The sequence below is a fragment of the Anomaloglossus baeobatrachus genome, chromosome 2, assembly GCF_048569485.1.
Source record: "Anomaloglossus baeobatrachus isolate aAnoBae1 chromosome 2, aAnoBae1.hap1, whole genome shotgun sequence".
Classification (NCBI taxonomy): domain Eukaryota; kingdom Metazoa; phylum Chordata; class Amphibia; order Anura; family Aromobatidae; genus Anomaloglossus; species Anomaloglossus baeobatrachus.
Genome location: NC_134354.1, coordinates 357,754,661 through 357,779,359, shown reverse-complemented (window position 1 = coordinate 357,779,359; position 24,699 = coordinate 357,754,661). Strand labels below are relative to the sequence as shown.

Below are 24,699 nucleotides of genomic sequence, written 5' to 3'. Positions count from 1 at the left end.
GCAAACACTCAGTGTACCTAGTGGCATCCTAAACGTGGCTATTGGACATTTGTCTAGTCACACTAGTGCAAAGACATTTGCAGCACCTCTACCTGCATTGCACACTCCAACTCATTATAACTAAGCCATTATACTAGCAAACACTCAGTGTACCTAGTGGCATCCTAAACGTGGCTATTGGACATTTGTCTAGTCACACTAGTGCAAAGACATTTGCAGCACCTCTACCTGCATTGCACACTCCAACTCATTATAACTAAGCCATTATACTAGCAAACACTCAGTGTACCTAGTGGCATCCTAAACGTGGCTATTGCACATTTGTCTAGTCACACTAGTGCAAAGACATTTGCAGCACCTCTACCTGCATTGCACACTCCAACTCATTATAACTAAGCCATTATACTAGCAAACACTCAGTGTACCTAGTGGCATCCTAAACGTGGCTATTAGACTTTGCTATAGTCCCACTAGTGCAAAGACATTTGCAGCACCTCTACCTGCATTGCACACTCCAACTCATTATAACTAAGCCATTATACTAGCAATTTTTGCTGCCAGTTTAAGGGCCGTAGTTGCATTGTCAGGGATATTTATTCTTTATTATTCTGCTGTTAATAAAGCTAGACCACCACTGCAATCTACACCACCTCTCAATTTTTACTACCACATTTTCAGTGCACAATCTTGTCGCAATCAACATGAGTGGCAAAATGACAGATGCTGGTGGAAAGGGGAAGAGGCGTGGTGGAAAAGGCAAAAAAGGTTTTGTACGTGGGGAAGGTGGCAAAGCTCCATTATCATCTGCTGAAGATAGACCATCTACCAGCAAAAGTAAGATGTTTACTACTTACCGTGGACAATCCGATGTGCTCCCTTTTTTACGGACACGAACAACAGGAACAAAGGTAGATGATGGCCAAAAAAGGAAAATGCTTGAATGGATCTCAAGTGGTCCAACAAGTGCCCTCTCAGCCACTTCAAGTACCGCATCCAAAAAACACCAGTCCTCTGAGTTGTCATCCCAATCAAACTTGATTTCTCCCAGCTCTGAAGTCTCCATCAGCCCTGCACAGTATGGTGGAACTGAGATGGCTGAGTCTGCAGAGCTGTTCAGTCACACTATAGCCTGGGAATCAGAGGTCTGCTCCCAAGCTACAGTGAGTACAGAACAGGAAATGGTCTGCAGTGATGCCCAGAACCTTTGTGACTCTGATTCAGGCCGTGAGGACAAAGTTTCTGAGCATAATGTTGACCCTTTGTCACAAACTGTAACACCTGTGGTTATAGACAATGAGGAACATACTAATGAAGATGAGACGCAGATACCCGATTGGGATGACAACTTAAATATTTGGTCAGGGCAAGAACAGGTTCGGTCTGAGGGGGAGGGGAGTGCAAACACAACAATTGATGATGAAGTTCTAGATCCCACCTACTGTCAACCCACAGTCAGGCCCTTGAGGAGGTCAACAGAGGTGGTGGAGGAGGATGCAACTGATGACGAAGTTTCCTTGCGCCTTCCTGGACAGAGTCGGAGTACTGGTAGCACGTCTACAACTGCATCCTCAGCCACCACTCTGCCTCTGAGCATTATTCGGGGTGGATCAACAGGTCGCATGGCCTCTAAGCCTTGCCTAGCCTGGTCCTTTTTTGACAAAGAAAAAGTTCGCCCAAATCATGTGATCTGTAAAATTTGTCATGGTTCTCTTAGTAGAGGTCAAAACCTCAGCTGTTTGACAACTTCTTGCATGAATCGTCACATGAATAAACATCATATGGCCCGGTGGGAAGCTCACCGTGCTGCAATGCGGCGTAGCGGAGCGAACCATCCACCGCCTGCCCCTTCCATGGCATCCGCGCGCTCGTCATCTTCTAGGACTGTGGGGACAGCTGTCACACCTGTTTTTCCACCCACAACTTCCACCACTGTAACCGCAACAGGCAGTTTGCTTGGTAGGTCGTCAGTTGGTTTGGAAGGGGAAACAAGTGAGTGTGTACAGCTCTCTCAGACATCGATAGCACCAACGTTGGATGAAGGCAACATCATGTCTCCGCCTGCACTTTCCTCACAAACCTGCATTTTTCCAGGGACACCCTACTCAACACCGTCTACACACAGCAGCCAGATCTCTGTCCCTCAGATGTGGTCAAATCAAAGGCCACTTCCTGCGACCCATGACAAAGCTAAGAGGTTGACTCTATCCCTCTGTAAGCTGTTTGCTACCGAAATGCTGCCTTTCCGCCTAGTGGACACACAGTATTTTAGAGACCTTATGTCTGTCGCTGTGCCCCAGTACCAGATGCCTAGTCGCCACTACTTCTCTAAGAAAGGTGTGCCCGCGCTACACCAGCATGTCGCACACAACATCACCGCTTCCTTGAGAAACTCTGTGTGTGAACGGGTGCATTTCACCACCGACACTTGGACCAGTAAGCATGGACAGGGACGTTACATGTCGCTGACTGGGCACTGGGTAACTATGGTGATAGATGGTGAAGGGTCTGCTGCACAAGTCTTGCCGTCCCCACGACTTGTGTTTCAATCCTCTGTCTGTCCAAGTTCCGCCACTGCTTCTGCATCCTCCACCTCATCTGGGTCCTCCACCTCCGCCCCAAGCCTGCCTGGTCAGGCCACCAGCGTTCTCACTGCGCAGAAGGAATCACGCACCCATCATTACTATACTGGCAGCAGATCGCAACGGCATCAGGCGGTCTTTAGCTTGACATGTCTTGGTAATAAGAGTCACACAGCTGAGGAGTTGTGGTCAGCTCTGCGGTCCGAGTTTAATAAATGGTTGTCTCCACTCAACCTGCAGCCTGGTAAGGCCGTGTGCGACAATGCTGCAAACCTGGGTGCGGCCCTTCGCCTGGGCAAGGTGACACACGTACCTTGTATGGCTCACGTGTTGAACCTTGTCGTGCAGCAATTTTTAACACACTATCCCGGCCTAGATGGCCTTCTGAACAGGGCCCGAAAACTGTCTGCTCACTTCCGCTATTCAAGCGCCGCAGCAGAGCGACTTGCATCGCTCCAGAAGTCTTTCGGCCTGCCGGTTCATCGCCTGAAATGCGATGTGGCGACACGCTGGAATTCAACTCTCCACATGTTACAGCGACTGTGGCAGCACCGCCGAGCCCTGGTGCAATACGTCATGACGTATAGCCTGGGCCAACGAGATGCAGAGGTGGGTCAGATCACCCTGATGGAGTGGTCTCAGATCAAGGACCTATGCACCCTTTTGCACAGTTTCGACATGGCGACGAATATGTTTAGCGCTGACAATGCCATTATCAGCATGACGATTCCAGTCATTTACATGCTGGAGCAGACGCTAAACACTATTCGGAGTCAGGGGGTGGGACAACAGGAAGAGGATGAACTACAGGAGGATTCATATGTGCAAGACACAACAACATCACCAAGGTCCAGACGTTCATCATCATCAAGGCGCCAGGCATGGGACCATGGGGGACAGGGATCAACAAGGGCGCATGTTAGCAGGCGAGATGTTGAGGAAGGTGCAGGAGAACATGAAGAAATGGAGGTCGAACTGTCCATGGACATAGAAGACTCAGCAGATGAGGGAGACCTTGGTCAAATTTCAGTTGAAAGAGGTTGGGGGGAGATGTCAGAGGAAGAAAGAACGGTTAGCACCTCTATGCCACAAACACAGCGTGGACTTGGTCCGCATGGCTGCGCCAGACACATGAGCGCCTTCTTGTTGCACTACCTCCAACATGACCCTCGTATTGTCAAAATTAGAAGTGATGATGACTACTGGCTTGCCACACTATTAGATCCCCGGTACAAGACCAAATTTTGTGACATAATTCCAGCCATAGAAAGGGACGCACGTATGCAGGAGTATCAGCAGAAGCTGTTACTCGATCTTAGATCGGCTTTTCCGCCAAACAACCGTGCAGGTGCTGGGAGTGAATCTCCCAGTTGTAACTTGACAAACATGGGACGGTCTCGTCATCTTCAACAGTCTACCCGTACCAGTAGGACCGTATCTGGTGCTGGTAACAGCAATTTTATGGAATCTTTTCATAATTTTTTTAGACCCTCTTTTGTAAGGCCACCAGAGAGAACAAGTCTGACACATAGTCAACGGCTGGAGAGGATGATACAGGAGTATCTCCGAATGAACATCGATGCCATGACTTTGCAAATGGAGCCTTGCTCCTTTTGGGCTTCAAATCTAGAAAAATGGCCAGAGCTCTCCAGTTACGCCTTGGAGATTTTGTCGTGTCCAGCTGCCAGCGTTGTCTCTGAACGTGTCTTCAGTGCTGCTGGGTGTGTGCTGACTAGAGATGAGCGAACCGGTCCCGGTTCGGCTCGAGGTCGGTTCGCCGAACGGAGGTCCCGTTCGAGTTCGGCTCGTCGAACGTTCGACGAACCGAACTCGAACTGCATAGGAAACAATGGCAGGCAATCACAAACACAGAAAAACACCTAGAAAACACCCTCAAAGGTGTCCAAAAGGTGACAAACAACTCACAACACAACACAAACACATGGGAAAGTGACAAGGACATGTACTCATGCGAAAACAAAACAGCTGGACAAGGAAAAAGAGGAAAAGAGGAGGACACATCGATGCCATTACTGTGCAACTTGAGCCCTGCTCATTTTAGGCTTCCAATCTGGATAAATTGCCTGAGATTGCCACGTACGCCTTGGGGATCTTGTCGTGTCCTGCAGCCAGCGTTCTCTCGGAACCTGTCTTCAGTGCTGCTGGGGGTCTGCTGGCAGATAAGCACACGCGTCTTTCCACTGACAATGTGGACATGGCTCTCAGAGGACTTTTCTTCCCCTGGGTAAGCCAGGGGACGGGAAAGGCACGCGTATTTTTGAGAGTGCTTCATGCAAAGCATCTTTTTCTTTTTCAAAAGGGGGCTCAACCGATGCCAGTCAAGTGGGGTGTGTGTGGCCCAATTAGTGGCAACGAGGGAGACTGTGGTTGGAGTCCCCTCGCTGTGTTTCTAAAAGAACCAAGATGAACAAGTCATGGCTCTCAGAGGACTTTTCTTCCCCTGGGTCAGCCAGGGGACGGGAAAGGCACGCGTATTTTTGAGAGTGCTTCATACAAAGCATCTTTTTCTTTTTCAAAAGGGGGCTCAACCGATGCCAGTCAAGTGGGGTGTGTGTGGCCCAGTTAGTGGAAACGAGGGAGACTGTGGTTGGAGTCCCCTCGCTGTGTTTCTAAAAGAACCAAGATGAACAAGTCATGGCTCTCAGAGGACTTTTCTTCCCCTGGGTCAGCCAGGGGACGGGAAAGGCACGCGTATTTTTGAGAGTGCTTCATGCAAAGCATCTTTTTCTTTTTCAAAAGGGGGCTCAACCGATGCCAGTCAAGTGGGGTGTGTGTGGCCCAATTAGTGGCAACGAGGGAGACTGTGGTTGGAGTCCCCTCGCTGTGTTTCTAAAAGAACCAAGATGAACAAGTCATGGCTCTCAGAGGACTTTTCTTCCCCTGGGTCAGCCAGGGGATGGGAAAGGCACGCGTATTTTTGAGAGTGCTTCATGCAAAGCATCTTTTTCTTTTTCAAAAGGGGGCTCAACCGATGCCAGTCAAGTGGGGTGTGTGTGGCCCAGTTAGTGGAAACGAGGGAGACTGTGGTTGGAGTCCCCTCGCTGTGTTTCTAAAAGAACAAAGATGAACAAGTCATGGCTCTCAGAGGACTTTTCTTCCCCTGGGTCAGCCAGGGGACGGGAAAGGCACGCGTATTTTTGAGAGTGCTTCATGCAAAGCATCTTTTTCTTTTTCAAAAGGGGGCTCAACCGATGCCAGTCAAGTGGGGTGTGTGTGGCCCAATTAGTGGCAACGAGGGAGACTGTGGTTGGAGTCCCCTCGCTGTGTTTCTAAAAGAACCAAGATGAACAAGTCATGGCTCTCAGAGGACTTTTCTTCCCCTGGGTCAGCCAGGGGACGGGAAAGGCACGCGTATTTTTGAGAGTGCTTCATGCAAAGCATCTTTTTCTTTTTCAAAAGGGGGCTCAACCGATGCCAGTCAAGTTGGGTGTGTGTGGCCCAATTAGTGGCAACGAGGGAGACTGTGGTTGGAGTCCCCTCGCTGTGTTTCTAAAAGAACCAAGATGAACAAGTCATGGCTCTCAGAGGACTTTTCTTCCCCTGGGTCAGCCAGGGGACGGGAAAGGCACGCGTATTTTTGAGAGTGCTTCATGCAAAGCATCTTTTTCTTTTTCAAAAGGGGGCTCAACCGATGCCAGTCAAGTGGGGTGTGTGTGGCCCAATTAGTGGCAACGAGGGAGACTGTGGTTGGAGTCCCCTCGCTGTGTTTCTAAAAGAACCAAGATGAACAAGTCATGGCTCTCAGAGGACTTTTCTTCCCCTGGGTCAGCCAGGGGACGGGAAAGGCACGCATATTTTTGAGAGTGCTTCATGCAAAGCATCTTTTTCTTTTTCAAAAGGGGGCTCAACCGATGCCAGTCAAGTGGGGTGTGTGTGGCCCAATTAGTGGAAACGAGGGAGACTGTGGTTGGAGTCCCCTCGCTGTGTTTCTAAAAGAACCAAGATGAACAAGTCATGGCTCTCAGAGTACTTTTCTTCCCCTGTGTCAGCCAGGGGACGGGAAAGGCACGCGTATTTTTGAGAGTGCTTCATGCAAAGCATCTTTTTCTTTTTCAAAAGGGGGCTCAACCGATGCCAGTCAAGTGGGGTGTGTGTGGCCCAATTAGTGGCAACGAGGGAGACTGTGGTTGGAGTCCCCTTACTGTGTTTTACATGCTTTTCGAAGGGCATGACATGGCTTGGAGGTTGACTTTTAGCATCTGCAAACTGTTGGCTACCAAAATGCTGCCTTTCCAACACCTGTGTTTATAGACAATGAGGAACATACTGATGAAGATGAGACGCAGATACCCGATTGGGATGACAACTTAAATATTCGGTCAGGGCAAGAAGAGGCTCGTTCTGAGGGGGAGGGGAGTGCAAACACAACAATTGATGATGAAGTTCTAGATCCCACCTACTGTCAACCCAGAGTCAGACACTCGAGGAGGTCAACAGAGGCGGTGGAGGAGGATGCAACCGACGACGAAGTTACCTTGCGCCTTCCTGGACAGAGTCGGAGCACTGGTAGCACATCTACAACTGCATCCTCAGCCACCACTCTGCCTCTGAGCATTATTCGGGGTGGATCAACAGGTCGCATGGCCTCTAAGCCTTGCCTAGCCTGGTCCTTTTTTGACATAGAAAAAGATCGCCCAAATTATGTGATCTGTAAAATTTGTCATGGTTCTCTTAGTAGAGGTCAAAACCTCAGCAGTTTGACAACTTCTTCCATGAATCGTCACATGAATAAATATCATATGGCCCGGTGGGAAGCTCACTGTGCTGCAATGCGGCCTAGCGGAGCGAACCATCCACCGCCTGCCCCTTCCATGGCATCCGCGCGCTCGTCATCTTCTAGGACTGTGGGGACAGCTGTCACACCTGTTTTTCCACTCACAACTTCCACCACTGTAACCGCAACAGGCAGTTTGCTTGGTAGGTCGTCAGTTGGTTTGGAAGGGGAAACAAGTGAGTGTGTACAGCTCTCTCAGACATCGATAGCACCAACGTTGGATGAAGGCAACATCATGTCTCCGCCTGCACTTTCCTCACAAACCTGCATTTTTCCAGGGACACCCTACTCAACACCGTCTACACACAGCAGCCAGATCTCTGTCCCTCAGATGTGGTCAAATAAAAGGCCACTTCCTGCGACCCATGACAAAGCTAAGAGGTTGACTCTATCCCTCTGTAAGCTGTTGGCTACCGAAATGCTGCCTTTCCGCCTAGTGGACACACAGGATTTTAGAGACCTTATGTCTGTCGCTGTGATCCAGTACAAGATGCCCAATCACCACTGCTTCTCCAAGAACAGCATGCCCGCGCTACACCAGCATGTCGCACACAACATCACCACTTCCTTGAGAAACTCTGTGTGCGACAGGGTGCATTTCAACACAGATACTTGGACCAGTAAGCATAGACAGGGTCATTACATGTCACTGACTGGGCACTGGCAAACTATGGTGAGAGATGGAGAAGGGTCTGCTGTCCAAGTCTTGCCGTCCCCACGAGTTGATTTAATCCTTCTTCTGTATGTAGAAGTTAATACACTGCTTCTGCCTCTTCAACCTCGTGTGGGTCCTCCACCTTGGCGCAAACCCTGTGTGGTCAGGCCACCCTTCCTTGTAACTGCGCACAAGGAATACCACACACCTCCTTACTATGCTGGCAGCAGAGCTCAATGCCATCAGGCGGTCAAAGGTTTACTTTGAAATGTATGGGAAATGTGAGTCACACCGCTGAGAAGTTGTGGACGGTTAGCTCTGGAGACCGAGTTTCATCAATGGTTGTCTCCACTCAACCAGCAGCCAGGGAAGGCCGGGTGCGACAATGATGCAAACATGGGTGCGGCCCTTCGCTGTGACAATGTGACACACATGGCTTGTGTGGTTCACGTGTTGAACCTGGTTGTCCAGCAATTTTTAAAGCACTATCCTGGCCCACATGGCCTTCTGCAGAGTGCACGGTGTAACGCCTTCCTTGATCCACACACTCAGATGGGCTGTTAATGATAGGCTAGAGGGAAGCCACTCACCAAGTAGGACCCCTAGAACCCTGAAACCCTTTAACCCCTATACAGGGATTAGGAATTACACAGGGCCCAAGGTGATTAATACCTGTGGAAGGCTGCATTTCCAGAGAATAGTAGTCAGGCAGGGTCAAAACATTAATTGAGAAACAGGAACAGAATGGGACGGGCAGGACTTAATCAGAAAACAAGCAGAGGTGAAATGCGGATCGGCCAACAAGGTACATAAACAGCAAGCAGGAAAAGTAGTCAGGTAACAAGCACACAAAATCATAAAACTGAACTGGGGGTAAAATTAACCAGAGGTTCATAGCTATGTCTGGCAGTGGTCTGCAGACAGGATGGGCATAAAAAAGGGTGTGGTGTCTTCCCATTGGTTGTAGCTGTATGATGGTATTTCATCTGTGAGATACCCACCAGCTACATTCAGCCAGAGATTCTGCATCTGTCAAGGTAATGCAGCCCAGTGTGTGAGCATAACCTGCGTCCACCTGCGCCGCTGGCATCGACTCCTCTCCCATCATCAGCACTATTCATGAAAGGAACACGTTGTCATCTGGCGACCGGAGTACAAATTGACGGAGCGGACTCCGTTGGTGACTTAACAGCCGTGTGCGGCAATGATGCAAACCTGGCTGCGGGCCATCGTCAGGGCAATGTGACACACGTGCCTTGTATGGCTCACGTGTTGAACCTAATTCTCCATCAATTTTTAAAACACCATCACGGCCTACACGGCCTTGCGCAGCGTGCACGCTCGCTATGTGCTCACTTCCATCGTGCGCACACAGCAGCTCAACAACTTTCGTCGCAACAGAAGTCTTTAGGTCTGCTGGTTAAACGCCTGAAATGCGATGTGCCCACACGCAGGAATTTGAATCTGCACATGTTGCAGCGTTTGTGGCAGCACCGCCGAACCCTGCTGCAATACGTTATGACATATAGCCTGGCCTAACTTGATCCAGAGGTGGTGCAGATCACGCTGCAGGAGTGGTGTCAGATCAAGGACCTATGCACCCTGCTACACAGTTTACAAATGTCGACGAAGATGTTTAGCACTGGCAATGTCATTCTCAGCGTGACAATTCTGGTCATCTACATGATGGAGCGCACTGTAATTATTATTCGGAGTCAGGTGTTGGGACAAGAGGAAAGGGAGGAAGTATAGGAGGAGTCATATGCGGAAGGGATAACAAGATCTACGAGGTCCAGATGGTCAGCGGCACCTAGGCGGCAGTCATGGTGAGGGAGAGTGATTAACAAGGGTGCATAGTATCAGCAAAAAGTGTTGAGGAAGGTGCAGGAGCCAATGAAGAAATGGAGGACGAACTTGCGATGGGCATGGAAGACTCAGCAGATGAGTGAGAGCTTGCTCACATTTCGATTGTGCGAGGTTGTGGTGAGAGGGCAGAGGAAGGAGGCACGATTCTCACCTCTCTGCCACCAACACACCAAGGACTTGGTCCTCCTGGATGCACAAGACACATCAGCGGCTTCTTGCTGCACTACCTACAACATGACCCTCGGATTGTACGAATTCAAAGTAATCCAGAATACTGGGTTGCCACACTGTTACATCCCCGGTACAAGACAAAATTTGGCAAAATAATTCGTGCCATAGAAATGGACGCACGTATACAGGAGTATCTGCAGAATGTGGTACGCAATCTTAGATCTACTTTCCCACTAAACACCAGTGCTGCACAGAGTGAATCTCAACGCTTTGTCATGGATAGGAGGAAATGGTCTTTTACTTGTCCACATCTGAGGGACCGAGGGCTGGCTGCTGTGCTGAGATGGCGTTGAGTACGGTGTCCCTGCAGAGTTGCACTTTTGTTCATATACCAAAATGAGTTGAAAAAGGACAGATGCTGGTGGAAAGGGGAACAGGTGTGTTGGAAAGGGGAAATAAGTTTTGGTCCGTGGATTTGGTGGTTAAGCAACAGTAACATTTGCTGAAGAAACACCATCTGTTACAGTGGGACTGGCAGATTTGGATAAAGTGGTATATACTATGTTACCGCTATATAACGTAAATTAATAAGAAAAGAAAGAGAAAGGTATATATCACCTTCAGCAGTCAGTGTCCACCGTGCTCCCAGTTGGAAAAGGAGAGGTTGGCAACTGGAAGGTTTGGTGGAGGATACAGAGCTGTGTGGCTATGAAACTAATAGTAGCCTGAACCGAGTTAGACGCCATTCGGATCTGGAGACTGTGAGCCCTGTTAGCGTCACAGGGTCCACATGCCCACCCAGCCCAGGAACTCCCTGTTAACAACACAGGGGCCATTGAGTACGCTGACCGTGTGCGTAGGGGCACACCTGTGGACCGCAGGCGCATCAGCAGCAGCAGGCCTGTTAATGCCACTGGGCTGCACAAGCAGGACTGGTAGGACAGGAGCTGGTCTTAACCGTTCTGCGTTACCAACTGTGGTGGTGGCCTGCATCGACACCCTATCCCTGCCTACCTCTGGCCTAAAGCCGCAATGGGTTCAACACATGGAGGTGTGCTCTTTCGTAGCATAATAGAAGACTGCGCACCTCCTTGTTGGCTCCAGCCCCTTTTATAACCTGTGTCCGCCCCAAACCAGGGTGAACCACAATGCACCTCCTGGAGACAAAAGTAAAGTGACACGTCATGAGTGGCATAACTAGCGTCCTATTTGGAACCGCAACTTCAATGATGACCTCATGGCTGCCATGATCCAAACACCTCACCAGTCATCGTCTGACCATCAATAATGCGGTGACAAGTCATAGGGGTGGGCCTCTGCAAGACATTTGGGAGGACACCTGATGCCCTGTGGTCTATATGGGACCCCCACATCAGGGGCAGGGCCAAAGAGTTCATTACCGGACCTAGTCTCTGATGCAGTAAGTGCCTGAGCATGCTCAGTAGCATGAAATACAGTCTCTGAAAAAAGACTATCAGCTTTAGCATGGTGTCTAGGCACAAAACAGGACTTAGACCCGGCACGGAATGCAAGCACCTGTGCAAAGAGGCTTTTCACACTTAGTGTGGGAGCATGCGCTGTATCCCGAAATGAAGACTTAGCGTCAGGAATACGCAGTCAGGCTGAGCATACTCACTAGGCGAAACACTGTAATTAGGCTGCAGCTGGGGTAAATCGGCACACGCATGCGCACTAGCTGCCTCTCCACACTTAGACGTGGAGGGGACATTGCTCTTGGAGATGCTGTCTATGAACAGAAGGAAAAGCTAAAGGAAGCCTGACTTTCTATCCCTCCGAATTATGAAATGCAGCAATGAATTCCATGAGTTTGCTATAACATTAGCGTAGCAAAATGTGCATGAGGGTGTCATGTAGAGGTGCTAGAAATAGCTTGTCACCAGTGGGGCACTAATGGAATACAACAGCCAGTTCTATGATGCCACAAAATGGCAGTATTTTTTGCTATCATTATAGCTCATTAAAAACAGAGCAGGAGGGTGTCATTCAGAGGTGCTGCACATAGATTTGCACTAGTGGGACTATACAGAAGTCCAATAGCCACGTTTAGGATGCCACTAAGTGCACTCAGTGTTTGCTAGTATAATGGCTTAGTAACAATGAGTTTGAGTGTGCAATGCAGGCAGACGTGCTGCAAATATCTTTACAATAGTTTGAGTAGACAAAAGTCCAATAGCCACGTTTAGGATGCCACTAGGTACACTGACTGTTTGCTAGTATAATGGCTGAGTTAAAAAAAGGTGGAGTGGGCAATGCAGGCAGACTTGCTGCAAATATCTTTACAATAGTTTGAGTAGACAAAAGTCCAATAGCCACGTTTAGGATGCCACTAGGTACACTGACTGTTTGCTAGTATAATGGCTGAGTTAAAAAAAGGTGGAGTGTGCAATGCAGGCAGACGTGCTGCAAATATCTTTACAATAGTTTGAGTAGACGAAAGTCCAATAGCCACGTTTAGGATGCCACTAGGTACACTGACTGTTTGCTATTATAATGGCTGAGTTAAAAAAAGGTGGAGTGTGCAATGCAGGCAGACGTGCTGCAAATTTCTTTACAATAGTGTGAATAGACAAAAGTCCAATAGCCACGTTTAGGATGCCACTAGGTACACTGACTGTTTGCTAGTATAATGGCTGAGTTAAAAAAAGGTGGAGTGTGCAATGCAGGCAGACTTGCTGCAAATATCTTTACAATAGTTTGAGTAGACAAAAGTCAAATAGCCACGTTTAGGATGCCACTAGGTACACTGACTGTTTGCTAGTATAATGGCTGAGTTAAAAAAAGGTGGAGTGTGCAATGCAGGCAGACGTGCTGCAAATATCTTTACAATAGTTTGAGTAGACAAAAGTCCAATAGCCACGTTTAGGATGCCACTAGGTACACTGACTGTTTGCTAGTATAATGGCTGAGTTAAAAAAAGGTGGAGTGTGCAATGCAGGCAGACGTGCTGCAAATATCTTTACAATAGTTTGAGTAGACAAAAGTCCAATAGCCACGTTTAGGATGCCACTAGGTACACTGACTGTTTGCTAGTATAATGGCTGAGTTAAAAAAAGGTGGAGTGTGCAATGCAGGCAGACATGCTGCAAATATCTTTCCACTAGTTTGAGTAGACAAAAGTCCAATAGCCACATTTAGGATGCCACTAGGTACACTGACTGTTTGCTAGTATAATGGCTGAGTTAAAAAAATGTGGAGTGTGCAATGCAGGCAGACGTGCTGCAAATATCTTTACAATAGTTTGAGTAGACAAAAGTCCAATAGCCACGTTTAGGATGCCACTAGGTACACTGACTGTTTGCTAGTATAATGGCTGAGTTAAAAAAAGGTGGAGTGTGCAATGCAGGCAGACGTGCTGCAAATATCTTTACAATAGTTTGAGTAGACAAAAGTCCAATAGCCACGTTTAGGATGCCACTAGGTACACTGACTGTTTGCTAGTATAATGGCTGAGTTAAAAAAAGGTGGAGTGTGCAATGCAGGCAGACTTGCTGCAAATATCTTTACAATAGTTTGAGTAGACAAAAGTCCAATAGCCACGTTTAGGATGCCACTAGGTACACTGACTGTTTGCTAGTATAATGGCTGAGTTAAAAAAAGGTGGAGTGTGCAATGCAGGCAGACTTGCTGCAAATATCTTTACAATAGTTTGAGTAGACAAAAGTCCAATAGCCACGTTTAGGATGCCACTAGGTACACTGACTGTTTGCTAGTATAATGGCTGAGTTAAAAAAAGGTGGAGTGTGCAATGCAGGCAGACGTGCTGCAAATATCTTTACAATAGTGTGAATAGACAAAAGTCCAATAGCCACGTTTAGGATGCCACTAGGTACACTGACTGTTTGCTAGTATAATGGCTGAGTTAAAAAAAGGTGGAATGTGCAATGCAGGCAGACGTGCTGCAAATATCTTTACAATAGTTTGAGTAGACAAAAGTCCAATAGCCACATTTAGGATGCCACTAGGTACACTGACTGTTTGCTAGTATAATGGCTGAGTTAAAAAAAGGTGGAGTGTGCAATGCAGGCAGACGTGCTGCAAATATCTTTACAATAGTTTGAGTAGACAAAAGTCCAATAGCCACGTTTAGGATGCCACTAGGTACACTGACTGTTTGCTAGTATAATGGCTGAGTTAAAAAAAGGTGGAGTGTGCAATGCAGGCAGACGTGCTGCAAATATCTTTCCACTAGTTTGAGTAGACAAAAGTCCAATAGCCACATTTAGGATGCCACTAGGTACACTGACTGTTTGCTAGTATAATGGCTCAGTTAAAAAAAGGTGGAGTATGCAATGCAGGCAGACGTGCTGCAAATATCTTTACAATAGTTTGAGTAGACAAAAGTCCAATAGCCACGTTTAGGATGCCACTAGGTACACTGACTGTTTGCTAGTATAATGGCTGAGTTAAAAAAAGGTGGAGTGTGCAATGCAGGCAGACGTGCTGCAAATATCTTTACAATAGTGTGAATAGACAAAAGTCCAATAGCCACGTTTAGGATGCCACTAAGTGCACTCAGTGTTTGCTAGTATAATGGCTTAGTAACAATGAGTTTGAGTGTGCAATGCAGGCAGACGTGCTGCAAATATCTTTGCACTAGTCGGACTATAGCAAAGTCCAATAGCCACGTTTAGGATGCCACTAGGTACACTGAGTGTTTGCTAGTATAATGGCTTAGTTATAATGAGTTGGAGTGTGCAATGCAGGCAGAGGTGCTGCAAATGTCTTTGCACTAGTGTGACTAGACAAAAGTCCAATAGCCACGTTTAGGATGCCACTAGGTACACTGAGTGTTTGCTAGTATAATGGCTTAGTTATAATGAGTTGGAGTGTGCAATGCAGGTAGAGGTGCTGCAAATGTCTTTGCACTGGTAATAAATCGGGTTGATACTAGCTGTAAAGTCACCTGAGATCAAGCCCAGCAGTTTGTGATGTTATGGCGTCTATTAGATACCCAACATCATAAACTGTCAGTACTAACAAAAAAAAAAAAATCGACAAAAGAAATTTATTTGAAAAAACAGTCCCCAAAACATTTCCTCTTTCACCAATTTATTGTAAGAAAAAAAATAAAGGGGTCCCACGACGACTCTGGACCGTCTAGAATATGGGGGGGAGACACTCAGGGAACATATCCCCCATTTTCTAGGAGTGCGGAACCTTCTTGTGAGGAGTGTGGGTGCAATGAATCTGCACTCACTATCCCCGGGTCCACAGCAGCAGAGTCCATGTCGTAATGGTTGCTACCAAAGCTGCAATGCCCTGCTCATGAGGTAAGGGCATGCCTAATCAGGAGAACTACTGTAGAGGAAGCTATGCTCACTGGTATATAGGTGCTCAGAGGTAATAATAGATAAAATTAGTGAGTAGCCTCGGCACTCTAAATCTCCCAGACTAAGTCAGTAAGTCACAACGGATAGTAATGCAAAATCACTCTTTATTGGTCCGTATTAAGAAAAAAAAATTTTTCATAAGCATATATGTTTTTGTCCAAAACAAGTTACAAATGACGTTTCGGCCTGAGCCTTCGTCAGATTGGACTTATCTGCATGTAATCATGAAAAATGACAATAATCAGTATCACATAAGAGTGAGAGGACAATAACATAAACTCGAACAATGTAGAGGTACAATTGGGATGCAGCAAAAAAATTGCAACACAGCAAGAAATGAAACACATGATACAAATGTCATAATACAGTACAAGGACAATATAGTAATGACAAATATGGGGTCAGAGTAGGCTTAGACAGCTCTGGTACGAAAAAGATGTCAATCATAAAGTAACATGTGCAGTAGGTGTAGAGCTACAGTATGCATGGCAGAGCTAATGGGTAGACCGACCATAGAAAAAGAACGGAGAAAAAGTGGAGAAAAAGTGGAGAAAAAATGGATAAAAAGTGGAGAAAAAGTGGAGAAAAAGTGGAGAAAAAGTGGAGAAAAAGTGGAGAAAAAGTGGAGCACCCTTTGGTGCCTTTCATGTGGCACTAAGGGGTGCTTAGCTTTGTATTTAGCCAAAAAAATGGCTCACCTTGGCTGGTAATCCAAAACTGAAGGCACCCCACGCTGTTATTTTAAATTAAATAAATAATTAAAAAAAAAAACACGTAGGGGTCCCCCAAAATTGGATCACCAGCCAAGGTAAAGCAGACAGCTGAGGCCTGATATTCTCAGACTAGGGAGGTCCATGGTTATTGGACTCTCCCCAGCCTAAAAATAGCAGGCCGCAGCCGCCCCAGAAGTGGCGCATCCATTAGATGCGCCAATCCTGGTGCTTCGCCCCAGCTCATCCCGCGCCCTGGTGCGGTGGCAAACGGGGTAATATATGGGGTTAATACCAGATGTGTAATGTCACCTGGCATTAAGCCCTGGGGTTGGTGAGGTCAGGCGTCTATCAGATACCCGACATCACCAACCCAGTCAGTAATAAAAAAAAATAGACGACAAACACATTTTTTTTTGAAAAAACACTCCCCAAAACATTCCCTCTTTAACCAATTTATTAGAATGAAAAACAAATCCAGGTCTGGTGTAATCCAAGGGGTTGCCATGACGATCCACACTGTCCCAGTTAATGAAGAGCAGGATGTTCCCCATTGGCTGGGAGAGCAGTGCAGTGACCTGAGCTAACATCAATGGGTCAGCCCAGGTCACTGCAGGGGATGACAAGTGCTGCTGTCAGCGAGGTACATTACCTGCGCTGATCTCCAGCACACTGACAGCCCCTGTCACTGAGTTCAATGACCGCCGCCTTCACAGCCAAGAATCGCGAGAGGCCCGTGACGTCACCGCTAGTCAGTCTCGGGTCGGAAGCGAGAGAAGGTGATGTGACAAGCGGCGGCCATGAAGGACAGTGACAGCGCTGAGGTCGGGATGGCGGGACTTCATCACCGCAGGCAGGGCCGGCTCCAGGTTTTTGTGGGCCCCGGGCGGAAGAGTCCCAGTGGGCCCAATAAACACGCAGACACACACACATACACAGATACATACACGTACATATACATATTTAAAGACAAACTCACAAAAATACATATAAACAGACAAATCTATACAGTCATATACACTGACATACATAGATACACATCATACATGCATACATACAGAGACACACACTGCTATGCTGCATACATACATACATACAGACACACACATACTGCTCTGCATGCATACATACATATAGACAGACACACACACACTGCTCTGCTACATACATACATATAGACAGACACACACATACTGCTCTGCTGCATACATACATACAGACACACACACACACTGCTCTGCTGCATACATACATACAGACAGACACGCATACTGCTCTGCTGCATACATACATGCATACATACATACAAACAGACACGCATACTGCTCTTCTGCATACATACATACATACAGACAGACACGCATACTGCTCTGCATGCATACATACAGACACGCATACTGCTCTGCTGCATAATACATGCATACATACAGACAGACACGCATATTGTTCTGCTGCATATATATATACATACATACAGACACGCATACTACTCTGCTACATATATACATACATACATAGACACGCATACTGCTCTGCTGCATATATACATACATACATACAGACACGCATACTACTCTGCTACATATATACATACATACATAGACACGCATACTGCTCTGCTGCATATATACATACATACAAATAGACACGCATACTGCTCTGCTGCATATATACATACATACATACAGACACGTATACTGCTCTGCTGCATACATACATGCATACATACAGACACGCATACTGCTCTGCTGCATACATATATGCATACATACAGACACGCATACTGCTCTGCTGCATACATACATGCATACATACAGACAGACACGCATATTGCTCTGCTGCATATATATATACATACATACAGACACGCATACTACTCTGCTACATATATACATACATACATACAGACACGCATACTGCTCTGCTGCATATATATATACTTACACGCATACTGCTCTGCTACATATATACATACATACAGACACGTATACTGCTCTGCTGCATACATACATGCATACATACAGACAGACACGCATACTGCTCTGCTGCATATATACATACATACACGCATACTGCTCTGCTGCATATATACATACATACATACATACAGACATGCATACTTCTCTGCTACATATATACATACATACAGACACGTATACTGCTCTGATGCATACATACATGCATACATACAGACAGACACGCATACTACTCTGCTACATATATACATACATACATACAGACACGCATACTGCTCTGCTGCATATATACATACATACACGCATACTGCTCTGCTGCATATATACATACATACATACATACACGCATACTGGTCTGCTGCATATATACATACATACAGACACGCATACTGCTCTTCTGCATACATACATACATACATACATACACATATACTGCTCTGCTGCATACATACATACATACATACAGACACGCATACTGCTCTGCTGCATATATACATACATACACGCATACTGCTCTGCTGCATATATACATACATACATACAGACATGTATACCGCTCTGCTGCATACATACATGCATACATACAGACACGAATATTGCTCTGCTGCATATATATATACATACAGACACGCATACTACTCTGCTACATATATACATACATACAGACACGTATACTGCTCTGCTGCATACATACATGCATACATACAGACAGACACGCATATTGCTCTGCTGCATATATATATACATACATACAGACACGCATACTACTCTGCTACATATATACATACATACATACATACAGACACGCATACTGCTCTGCTGCATATATACATACATACAGACACGCATACCGCTCTGCTGCATATATACATACATACAGACAGACACGCATATTGCTCTGCTGCATATATATATACATACAGACACGCATACAACTCTGCTACATATATACATACATACAGACACGTATACTGCTCTGCTGCATACATACATACATGCATACATACAGACAGACACGCATATTGCTCTGCTGCATATATATATACATACATACAGACACGCATACTACTCTGCTACATATATACATACATACATATAGACACGCATTCTGCTCTGCTGCATATATACATACATACAGACACGCATACTGCTCTGCTGCATATATACATACATACATACAGACACGTATACTGCTCTGCTGCATATATATATACATACATACAGACACGTATACTGCTCTGCTGCATATATACATGCGTACATACAGACACGCATACTGCTCTGCTGCATATATACATACATACAGACACGCATACTGCTCTGCTGCATATATACATACATACATACAGACACGCATACTGCTCTGCTGCATATATACATACATATAGACACACATGCTGCTCTGCTGCATGCATACATACAAACACACACCTTGCTCAGCGGGGCCCACACACGCGGCTCCGGGGGTCACACACATGGCTCTGCGGGGCCCACACATGCACGGGGGGACAGGGAGGGGCGGGGAGGGAGTGATGTCCCACATACTGATCAGGTCACGGTGCAGATGGGGCCCACACAGCGCCGGAGGGAAGCGATGTGCTGGGGGTCGCTGGCTGGCACTGTGACTCCTTCATCTGTGCGACCGAGCAGGACGCCGGGCGGTAGCTCCGCCCACAGATGATGCTCAATGTAGGAGAACACAGTGAACGCTGTGGTCTGCGGGCCTTAAAGGGCCGGCAGCCACAGTTTCCAGTGCCAAGGACTGCTGCCCCCGGGCCGACCGCAGGTAAGCCGAGCAGGACCGTGTGTGTGTGTGTGTGTGTGTATACGTGTGTACGTGTGTACATGCCGCGGGCAGGAGGGGGCGGAGCGAGCTGAGCGGGGAAGTGTGGGCTTCCTGCACGTAACTAGGATAAACATCGGGTTACTAACCAAAGCGCTTTGGTTGGATACCCGATGTATATCTTGGTTACCAGCTTGTGGCAGGCTGCCAGCGATGGCTCCTGCACACTATAGCTGTAAAAAGCCCTGCTTTTTGCTGCTAGAACCGTTCTCGAACGTATCTAGAACCATCGAGCTTTTGCAAAAAGTTCGAGTTCTAGTTCGATCTCGAACAGCCCCCAAAATCACTCGAGCCTAGAACTGGAGAACCTCGAACCGCGCTCAACTCTACCCAGGACCTTCTGCGTGTTAAGCAGAAATGATGACCACTACACTATGAAACTTGACAAAAAGTTACTGTGTATTGGCTAGCAGAGCAGAATTGTGACTGACGGGGCCTTTTTATTGCTGAAGGAAAGTATTTTTGGTTAATGAAACATTTACAATTTTTATTACATATTTTACCAGTTTTATTCCTACAAAGGGATTTTGCTTAAATTGAAGTTTATATTGAATGTGTTACTTTTTTCTCCATAGTTTGGTCTTTTGCTTTTGTATTTATGGGAACTATATATTTTGAAACAAATAGGATTTTTATAATATGGGATTATGTTTTCTGCTAAAATGGTCAATAAAAAAGAAACCCAAAATCGTAGTTCTCTTTGTGATGGAAGCCAAAATGTATTGTCATTTGGCAACGAAACCAAGAATTTCACATATTACAAGTCGATAGGAAATTCCTTCAACACCAAAAACCAGATTGGTTTCACTGGGGATTGAACCCAGGACCTTCTGCGTGTGAAGCAGACGTGATGACCACTACACTATGAAACCTTTGAAATTCTGCAAAGTAATGGCAATTAGAGTCGAGTTTTGACCGCCAGGGGAAAAAAAACAAATTCGTAGCTCTGTTGGTGATGGAAGCTAAAACATCCCGTTATTCGGCAACAAAGCCAAGAACTTTATATACTGCAGGTTGATAGGGGATTATTTCAACACCAAGAACACATGGGTTTCACTGGGGATTGAACCCAGGACCTTCTGCGTGTTAAGCCGACGTGATGACCACTACTCTATGAAACCTGATGGAAAGTTACTGTGTATTGGCTAGCAGAGCAGAATTGTTACTGACGGGGCCTTTTTATTGCTGAAGGAAAGTATTTTTGGTTAATGAAACATTTACAATTTTTATTACATATTTTACCAGTTTTATTCCTACAAAGGGATTTGCTTAAAAGGAAGTTTACATTGAATGTGTTACTTTTTTCCACATAGTTTAGTTGTTTGATTTTGTATTTAAAGGAACTATATATTTTGAAGCAAACAGGATTTTTATAATATGGGATTATGTTTTCTGCTAAAATGGTCAATAAAAAAGAAACCCAAAATCGTAGTTCTCTTGGTGATGGAAGCCAAAATAAATTATCAGTTGGCAACAAAACAAAGAATTTCATATATTACAGGTTGATAGCAAATTACTTCAACAGCGAAAACGGCTTATTTTTACTCGGGATTGAACCCAGGACCTTCTGCGTGTGAAGTAGACGTGATGACGACTCCACTATGAAACCTGTGAAATCCTGCAAAGTAATGGCATTTAGAGACGAGTTTTGACCGCCAGGGGAAAAAAAAAAATAATTTGTAGTTCTGTTTGTGATGGAAGCCAAAACATCCCGTCATACGGCAACAAGGCCGAGAACTTCATATATTGTAGTTGGACAGCGTATTATTTCAACACTAAGAACAGATTGGTTTAACTGGGGATTGAACCCAGGACCTTCTGCGTGTTAAGCAGACGTGATGACCAGTACACTATGAAACTTGACGATAAGTTACTGTGTATTGGCTAGCAGAGCAGAATTGTGACTGACGGGGCCTTTTTATTGCTGAAGGAAAGTATTTTTGGTTAATGAAACATTTACAATTATTATTACATATTTTACCAGTTTTATTCCTACAAAGGGATTTTGCTTAAATTGAAGTTTATATTGAATGTGTTACTTTTTTCTCCATAGTTTGGTCTTTTCTTTTGTATTTATGGGAACTATATATTTTGAAACAAATAGGATTTTTATAATATGGGATTATGTTTTCTGCTAAAATGGTCAATAAAAAAGAAACCCAAAATCGTAGTTCTCTTGGTGATGGAAGCCAAAATATATTATCAGTTGGCAACAAAAGAAAGAATTTCATATGTTACAGGTTGATAGCAAATTACTTCCCATCATTCGGCAACAAAGCCAAGAACTTCATATATTGTAGTTTAATTGAGTATTATTTCAACACCAAGAACAGATTGGTTTTACTGGGGATTGAACGCAGGACCTTCTGCGTGTTAAGCAGACGTGATGACCACTACTCTATGAAACCTGATGGAAAGTTACTGTGTATTGGCTAGCAGAGCAGAATTGTGACTGACGGGGCCTTTTTATTGCTGAAAGAAAGTATTTTTGTTAATGAAACATTTACAATTTTTATTACATATTTTACCAGTTTTATTCCTACAAAGGGAATTTGCTTAAATGGAAGTTTACATTGAATGTGTTACTTTTTTCCACATAGTTTAGTTGTTTGCTTTTGTATTTAAAGGAACTATATATTTTGAAACAAACAGGATTTTTATAATATGGGATTATGTTTTCTGCTAAAATGGTCAATAAAAAAGAAACCCAAAATCGTAGTTCTCTTGGTGATGGAAGCCAAAATATATTATCAGTTGGCAACAAAAGAAAGAATTTCATATGTTATAGGTTGATAGCAAATTACTTCCCATCATTCGGCAACAAAGCCAAGAACTTCATATATTGTAGTTTAATTGAGTATTATTTCAACACCAAGAACAGATTGGTTTTACTGGGGATTGAACACAGGACCTTCTGCGTGTTAAGCAGACGTGATGACCACTACTCTATGAAACCTGATGGAAAGTTACTGTGTATTGGATAGCAGAGCAGAATTGTGACTGACGGGGCCTTTTTATTGCTGAAAGAAAGTATTTTTTGTTAATGAAACATTTACAATTTTTATTACATATTTTACCAGTTTTATTCCTACAAACGAATTTGCTTAAAAGGAAGTTTACATTGAATGTGTTACTTTTTTCCTTATAGTTTAGTTGTTTGCTTTTGTATTTAAAGGAACTATATATTTTGAAACAAACAGGATTTATATAATATGGGATTATGTTTTCTGCTAAAATGGTCAATAAAAAAGAAACCCAAAATCGTAGTTCTCTTGGTGATAAAAGCCAAAATATATTATCAGTTGGCAACAAAACAAAGAGTTTCATATGTTACAGGTTGATAGCAAATTACTTCAACAGCGAAAACGGCTTGTTTTTACTGGGGATTGAAACCAGGACCTTCTGCGTGTGAAGTAGACGTTATGATGACTCCACTATGAAACCTGTGAAATGTAATGGCATTTAGAGACGAGTTTTGACCGCCAGGGGAAAAAAAATAATAATTTGTAGTTCTGTTTGTGATGGAAGCCAAAACATCCCGTCATACGGCAACAAAACTGAGAACTTCATATATTGTAGTTGGATAGCGTATTATTTCAACACTAAGAACAGATTGGTTTCACTGGGGATTGAACCCAGGACCTTCTGCGTGTTAAGCAGACGTGATGACCACTACACTATGAAACCTGACAAAAAGTTCCTGTGTATTGGCTAGCAGAGCAGAATTGTGACTGACGGGGCCTTTTTATTGCTGAAGGAAAGTATTTTTGGTTAATGAAACATTTACAATTATTATTACTTATTTTACCAGTTTTATTCCTCCAAAGGGATTTTGCTTAAATTGAAGTTTATATTGAATGTGTTACTTTTTTTCTCCATAGTTTGGTCTTTTGCTTTTGTATTCATGGGAACTATATATTTTGAAACAAATAGGATTTTTATAATATGGGATTATGTTTTCTTCTAAAATGGTCAATAAAAAAGAAACCCAAAATCGTTGTTCTCTTTGTGATGGAAGCCAAAATGTATTGTCATTTGGCAATGAAACCAAGAATTTCACATATTACAAGTCGATAGGAAATTACTTCAACACCAAAAACAGATTGGTTTCACTGGGGATTGAACCCAGGAACTTCTGCGTGTGAAGCAGACGTGATGACCACTACACTATGAAACCTTTGAAATCCTGCAAAGTAATGGCAATTAGAGACGAGTTTTGACCGCCACAGGAAAAAAAACAAATTCGTAGCTCTGTTGGTGATGGAAGCTAAAACATCCCGTTATTCGGCAACAAAGCCAAAAACTTTATATACTGCAGGTTGATAGGGGATTATTTCAACACCAAGAACACATGGGTTTCACTGGGGATTGAACCCAGGACCTTCTGCTTGTAAAGCAGACGGGATTTCCACTACACTATGAAACCTTTGAAAGCCTGCAAAGTAATGGCAATTAGAGACGAGTTTTGACCGCCAGGGAAAAAAAAACAAATTCGTAGCTCTGTTGGGGATGGAAGCCAAAACATCCCATCATTCGGCAACAAAGCCAAGAACTTCATATATTGTAGTTTAATTGAGAATTATTTCAACACCAAGAACAGATTGGTTTTACTGGGGATTGAACGCAGGATCTTCAGCGTGTTAAGCAGACGTGATGACCACTACTCTATGAAACCTGATGGAAAGGTACTGTGTATTGGCTAGCAGAGCAGAATTGTGACTGACGGGGCCTTTTTATTGCTGAAGGAAAGTAT

General features: G+C 44.8%; 2 non-coding genes across 2 annotated transcripts; both read right to left on the bottom strand.

Annotated features, from left to right (window-relative positions):
* Positions 1-20,745: 20,745 nt before the first annotated feature.
* Positions 20,746-20,818, bottom strand: TRNAV-CAC (transfer RNA valine (anticodon CAC)). The gene has a single exon. It is a non-coding gene; the product is annotated as a tRNA-Val (tRNA).
* A 2,742-nt stretch (positions 20,819-23,560) lies between these two features.
* On the bottom strand, positions 23,561-23,633 carry TRNAV-AAC (transfer RNA valine (anticodon AAC)). Its single transcript has one exon. It is a non-coding gene; the product is annotated as a tRNA-Val (tRNA).
* Positions 23,634-24,699: the final 1,066 nt, after the last annotated feature.